Here is a 7,415-nt window from a genome sequence, read left to right as displayed (position 1 = left end):
TGTGGAGATAATAACATGCACAAAAACAAGACAGAGCAATATTAAGCAACAATATACAACAAAACAACAAGAACAAACCAATGACAAAAAAAAAACAAAACAGAACACAACAAGAAAGAAAAGCTTGTAGTTAGTTCAAGGATCATTTGTTGCCCTTTCGGAGTGTTTTCCAGTCTAGTCTGTTGGGGCACCATGCCCTGGCCCCAAAGTGCACCTTCAGCATTCCCTGGGGACCGCGCTGCTCCTTTCCCTTGCTGTTCTGTTGCAACCCCTTAGTGTTTTGCCTCAGTGTGGCAGGATCAGATCGAGTGCAATCACCACTGCTTTTTAGTGATGCATAGTACTCCATTGTGTGTATGGGCCAGAGTTTAGTGATCAACTCATCTACAGATGAGAATTTGGGTTGTGAATTGTGCAGCAATTGTGAATTGTGAATTGTGCAGCAATAAACATAGGAGCACATAGGACTGGTCGTGGTTTCTTTTTTACCTATTCTGGGTATATGCCCAGTAGAGGGATAGCTGGGTCATAAGGTAGATCAATTTCCTTTTTCTTTAAATAACGCCAGATTTTTTTCCATAAAGGCTATACATATCTACAAGACTACAAGCAGTGGAGGAGAGTTCCTATCTCGCCATATCCTCTCCAACATTTATTGTGCTCTGGTTTTCTGATTTGGGCTAACTTCAAGGGTGTTAGATGGTATCTCCTGGGTGTTTTGATTTGCATCTCTCTGATAGCTAATGATCAGTAGCATTTTCTCATATGTTTATTGGCCAGATGGGTCTCTGCCCCAGTGAAACTTCTTTTCAGTTCTTTTGCCCACTTCTTCAAGGGGTTAACTGTTTTCTTTTAGTAGGCAAGAAGGGTATAGTCAATTTTCATAATAAGCCCTTTTTCTGTTGTATCATTGCTAAAGATCCTCTCCCAGTTGTGGGTTGCCTTGTTACCCTCTTGTTGAAGTCCTTTGATGCACACTCGTGCTTTCTCCTAGTAAATCCCACTTGTTGATTTCATGTTCACCTGTTCCTTATTGCAGTTAGCCTTTGTAATTCTTGGGCCAAGGTTCTTAGATTTGTCCCAGTTTCTTCATTGATGGTCCTGATAGTTTGGGGTTTTACTTCTAGGTCTGTTATCCACCTTGAATTTTTTGTTGTGTATGGGGTGAGGTAGACATCTTGTTTCATTTTTCTACATTTGGATATCCATTGTTTCCAGCATGTATTAGTCTGGGTACTTCATTGTGCTTTTTGAGCTTACCTCAGTGAACTCAGGTTGTACTTGTCCTTTTGTGCTTGGATTACTTTGCTTGGAGTAATTTATTCCAGTTCTTCCCGTGCTACATTGTGCTTCATGCATTCATCACTGCATTTTAGAGATGCATAAGACTCCATTGTATGTATATACCAGAGTTTTTTAATCCATTCATCTGCTGATGAAAATTGAGGCTGCTTCCAACTTTTTGTGATTGTGAATTGCGCCATGATAAACATTGGATCATAGATGTTGGGCTGTGGTCTGTTTCTTCTTCTGGGTATATGCCCAGTAGAGCAATGGTAGCTCAACGTCCATTTGTTTTAGTTATCGCCATATTGATTTCCATAATGGCTGCACATACCTTCAGGACCACCTGCAAAGGATGAGAATTCCTATCTCACCAGAGCCCCTCCAACACTTGTTGCATTCTGATTTTTTGAATTGAGCTATCTTTGAGGGTGTTAGGTGGTATCTCATAGTTGTTTTAATTTGCCTTTCCCTTATGGCTAATGATCAGGAATATTTTCTCATATGTTTATTAGCCATTCAGATTTCCAACCTTGTGACCCTACTGCTCAGGTCTTTTGCCCACCTCCACAATGTACTATTTGTTTTTTTCTTATTGTAGGCTAGCAGAGTATTGTAGATTTTAGTAATAAGGCTTTTGTCTGATGTGTCATTGCTAAAGATGTTTTCACAGTATGTGGGCTCTCTTATTATGCTCTTAGTGAAGTCTTTAAATGTACACGGGTGTTTTATCTTCAGTATATCCCACTTGTCAATTTATGCTTCCTCTGTGTTTGTGTCTGTGGGAATCAGAAAGATTTCTCCCAAGTCATCTCTCCCAAATATGTGTTAGACTTAGGACACTGCTTGCAGCAAACGGTAAATGATCAAGTTACTTCCGTGAAGGCAGTCAGCTGCCAGACTACTATCTGGTCCCACCACTGATAGATCCCACTCCCTGCTGTTAAGGACAATGGGCTACTTCTCTCTAAAGGCTTGTGACCATTAGTTTGGTTTCTGTAGATGGGGTTAACACAATACTGATAATGGTTTCTATGGAGATCCAGAGAACAGGTCAAACCTCAGTGACATTCAAAGTTAGGCTGCCATCCTGAATCTAGGATCCGCCCATCTTGTCACATCTATACCCCCAATCCCTCCTCTTCTTATTGCGAGTATATCCCTAGATTGTCCCCCTCTCATTGCTGTATTAATCTATAGTGCAACCCCTTCCTGTGATGTATGTCTTTACCTGTAATTAGTGGGCTTGCACTCCCCTCAAAGGTATATAGGCTTGGGTTACCAATAAAGAGCTCTCTCTTAGGCTCCCCCCTTGGCCTCTAGTCAGTTCTCCCTCTCCTCTCCCTTCCTCACTCCCCTATTCCCTGCCTCTTGTCCTCTTTCCCCTCCCCCTTTCTCCTGCCCTCTGGTCTCCTGTCTCCACATGGACCACCAAGCAGGGCTGAGGTGAGCATACTACCATGAAATGTATCTGACTCCATTATTTCAATATCTCTTTTATCTCTCATGCTCTCTATGACTTTAATATAATATTTATATATCTCAACCGTACAATTGCACCTATCGAACCCGTAATTAGTTGTGGGGGGGCTGGCCCTTCCCCCACATATGCCCTTCCCTATTTCCAATACCCTATGTATTCCCTGCACCAAAGTTCTTAGGCTTGTCCCATTGCAATCATTGATGAATCTAATAATTTGGGGTTTTATCTCAAGTTCTATGATCCACCTTGAATTTATTCTTGTGCATGTAGTGAGGTAAGTGTCTTGCTTCATTTTTCTGCAGGTAGATGACCATTTTTTCTAGCACAAATTATTGAAGAGAGCATCAGCTTCCCATTTGATTTGTGGGGGCACAGGGGGCTTATTGAATAACAGCTGTCTGTATGCTGATGATTTCATTTCTAAGTTTTCAATTCTTTTCCATTGGTCTGAATATCTGCCATTATACCAGTACCAAGCTTTTATGACCACAGGTGCTAAAGTCAGGTAAACCAAGCCCTCAGACTTTGTATTTCTTCTTGAGGAGTTCCCTGCTAATTCGAGACTTCATCCCTCTCCATATGAAGTTGGTAGTCAGTTTTTCCAGTTCTTTGAAGAAGGATGTTGGCATCTGTATAAGACTGTCATTAACATTGTCACTATATTAAGTCTTCTGGTCCATGAACTTGGGATATTCTTTCATTTGTGGAGGTCACTTTTCATTTCTTGTAGTATTGATCTGTAATTTTCCTTGTACAAATATCTTTTTCTAGTTAGGTGTAGCCCTAGATATTTCACTTTGTGCTTGGCTATTGTGAAGGGTACTACCTTTTCGATTTCTTCTGTGGTCTTGTATAATGTATATAGCAGTCTGATATGCTTTTGTTTGTTGATCTTGTATCTTGCCACTCTGCCATATTCCTCTATTGCTTCCAGCACTCCTCTTGTGGAGCTTTTGGGGTTTTCCATATATAAAATCATATAATCTGTGTGTTAGTCTTGGTAGACTAGAGAAACAAATTCATAGATACTCATATGTGTATAGGAAAGAGCTTTATATATGAGAGCAATTGAATATTAAGAAAACATACCAGTGCAGTCCAGATCAAGTCCATAAGTCTGATATTAGCCCCTATGTCCAATAACAATCTGTAAATTCCTCTTCTGACTCATGTAATACATGCAATGACGTCAAATGGAGGAAGATCACAAACAGTGGGTGGAAAGTCTTGTGGATCCAGTGGCAGTGGAAGCATCTCAGCACTTGGAAGGGTCTCCACATGGCTCCTTCAGCTCCAGGGCTCTGGCTGCATCAGCATAGCCCCATCAGGCTCGTTGTCAGTAATGTCTTACAGGGAGTGTGTGCATATCCCACCTCCAGTGAGCTACTCATCTCCTTAGCACCTCCAAATGAGGTCATCAAGCTGAGACCTGATTGACAGGCTAGACTCCATCCCTCCACAAGTTGACACCAGATTGTGTAACTACCACAATCTGCTAATAACAATAGTTTCGCCTCCAGACTAATACTTTTGATGTATTTCCTTTACTTTATGTTGTTAGCTAGGACCTTGAGTACTATGCTAACTAAAAGTAGGGGTTAGGGTCAACCTTGTCAGGTTCCCTTTTACAGTGGGATTGTTTTCATCTTTTCTCTGACGACTACCACATTGGCTGTTGTTTTTTTCACATATAATTTGTATTATATTGAGGAATTTTCATTTCATTACTATCTTTTTTAGTGTCTTAAACAGGAATGGGTGTTGGATGTTGTCGAATGCTATTTCCTTATCTATCAGTATTATCATGTGTTTCTTACCCTTTTTCTTGTCAATGTGGCAAATATTGTTGATGGATTTCTGGATGTTGAGTCATCCCTGCATTCTGGAATGAATCCCACTTGGTCGTGATAATTTGTTGGTTTTACATACTTTTGTATTCTATAAGCAAGTGTTTTAAGGATTTTTTTTATTCAATGTTTTTTAGAGATAGCAGTCTCTAGTCCTCAATTCTTGTGGCATCCTTGCCCCTTTTAGGTATCACTGTTATATTAGTCTCATAGAAATAGCTCACGAGTTTGTATTCAACTTTTTTTTATGCTCTGGAAGAGTTTGTGTAGGATTGGTGTCAGTTCTTCCCAGAATACATGGTAGAATTCTCCTGTGAAGCCATCTGGCCTGGGGGCTTTTTTAGTTGATAGTCCCTTGATAATATCTTCTGTTTCTTCTATTGCTGTAGGTCTGTTGAGGTTCTTGACTTCCATTTGGGACATTCTAGAGAGGGAAGTATTTGTCTATGTCTCCTAAGTTTTTTAATTCATTGGAGTACAGGCCTTCATAGTACTATATAATTAGCCTTTTAATTTCATTAAGGTCCATTGTAATGTCCCCTGTTTCATCCTTCATACTGGCTATTGATATTTATTCCTTCCTTTCTTTTGTTAGGGTTTCCAGTGGTCTATCAATACTTTTGATCCTTTAAAAGAACTTAGCTGCATTGATTTTTGAATTTTCTTGCTTTCCCTCTCCTGTTTCTCAGCCCTGGTTTTTATTACTTCTTTCCTGTTCCTGTTAGGATTGTCCTGTCAACTCTGCTCTAATTTCTGGAGGTTTTGTGCCAGTCAGTCCCTCAAATGTCTCTCTTATCATGTGTGCATTTTTCACTATCAAACTTCCTCTGATAACTACTTTTTCTGTGTCTCAAAGGTTTTTCGTAAGTCATATTCTCATTCTTATTGGTTTCTAAAATCTTCCTGATTTTTGCAGTAGAGAATTGCTTATCCTCCAATTGTTAGCCCTTATTTTCTTAATCATCATTTTGTTGATTTCCAGCCTTATAGCATAATGGTCTGAGATGGAAGTCTGAGTGACCTATATGGGCTTGAATTGACACAGCCTGGACTTGTTTCCTATGTTTTTTTGTTGAGGTTTTGTGGCAGATAGTTATCTGAATGTTGTTTTGGAGGAGCTCAGCACAATTTCTAGGGAGTCAAAGAACCCTGGGCTCTCTCTTTGGGAGGTCAGTAGGAATGCTTCTTGGCCTGCCTCTAGCCATCGTCCTGGGGCTTGGGCTACCATTTTATCCCACTGTCTTAAACAGGAATGCGCTTCCCATTCACGCTACTCTACTGGGATTCTGTTTAGAGGGTGGGTTTGAATGCTCTCTTGGGGAGCATTGGCCAGGTATTTTCAGAGGCACGAGTGTGGCACTGTGTTGGCCAACTGGGCAAAGAGCTGCAGTGGTTTTTGGAGCGTCTGGAGAGAGATCTCAAATAATGAATTAAAGCCAGCTGTGGTAGGTAAACAATGGTGCCGGTTTGGGGAGGACCAACTGTGTAACTGTGAGTCCAGGGGAGGCCAGGTAGGGGCACCATGAGGCCTGAGGTGTCCCAATACAGAAGGCATAGGTCTGGGGTGGTCCCATGGCAGACCCACTGGGTCAAGGACTACCCAGTGGAGAGAACATGGAGCTGGGGCAGGCCTGCAGAGGAGTTGTGGGTCTGGGTATTGCTCAGTGGGGACAGGGTGCAGAGGTTCCAGATTGGGCTGGTGGTTTGGTTATAAGGTCCATGTAGACCCTCAGGGCAGCTGCAAGCTGGGTGCGGCCCAGTAGGGGATCCTGAGAACTGTGGGTGGCCCTGTGTGGCAGTCCTGCAGGGGCTCAGGGCCCAGAACAGCCAGGTGGGGAAGCCTAGCAGTCAGGACAGTCACTTGGGGGAGTTGCATAGCTGGGCTGGACCTGAAAGAGAGTGCAGACCAAGAGAGGCCTGGTGAAGGGATAGTGGATGGCTTGGCATGCGGAGGAGGGATTGGTGATCTCAGGGTTGGGGTGATCCTACTGGAAGGGGTGAGCTCTGGAGGACAACTGGTCTGGCCAATATTAACTGTCTTTCAAAGTCTTTTGTCAAGCCCCAAACTGCTGAAAGGAATTTTTGCTTTGGGCTGTGGCTTTCAGCACCTGTTGGCTTCTCCTGTTTTGTTAAGTTAATGTTATGTTAATGATCCAAGTTTCAGGTGGCTTACAGTAAAAGTTACACAAATAATGAGAGCAGTGATACCAGGAGGGGAATGGGGTGTGGGGGAGAAAGGGGAACCAATCACAATGATCTACATATAACCCTCTTTTTGAGGGACAGACAACAGAAAGGTGGATGAAGGGAGACATCAGTCATTGTAAGAAATGAAAAAATAATAAAAAAATTATAAATTATCAAGGGTTCATGAGGGAAGGAGGGTAAGAGTGGAAAGGCGGGGGGTGGGAGGGGGATGAGGAGCTGATACCAAGGGCTCAAGTAGAAAGAAAATGTTTTGAGAACGATGATGGCAACAAATATACAAATGTGCTTGACACAGTGGATGTATGTATGGATTGTGATAAGAACTGTACAAGCCCCCAATAAAATGATTTATTTTTAAAAGTTACACAAAGGAGCACAACCTCAAATTGAAAACATTTTTAAGTTTGTTTGCTTTTTTTATAATGGGTTTTTTAAAAAAAATCATTTTATTAGGGGCTCATACAACTCTTGTCACAATCCATATACATCAATTGTGTAAAGCACATTTGTACATTCACTGCCCTCATCATTCTCAAAACATTTGCTCTCCACCTAACCCCTGACATCAGCTCCTCATTTTCCCCTCCCTCCCC

This window comes from Echinops telfairi, unplaced genomic scaffold, assembly GCF_000313985.2.
Source record: "Echinops telfairi isolate 266 unplaced genomic scaffold, ASM31398v2 ScPeMD7_6;HRSCAF=24_1, whole genome shotgun sequence".
Lineage (NCBI taxonomy): Eukaryota > Metazoa > Chordata > Mammalia > Afrosoricida > Tenrecidae > Echinops > Echinops telfairi.
The sequence above is the reverse complement of the archived record's forward strand: the minus strand, read 5'-3'. Positions refer to the sequence as shown.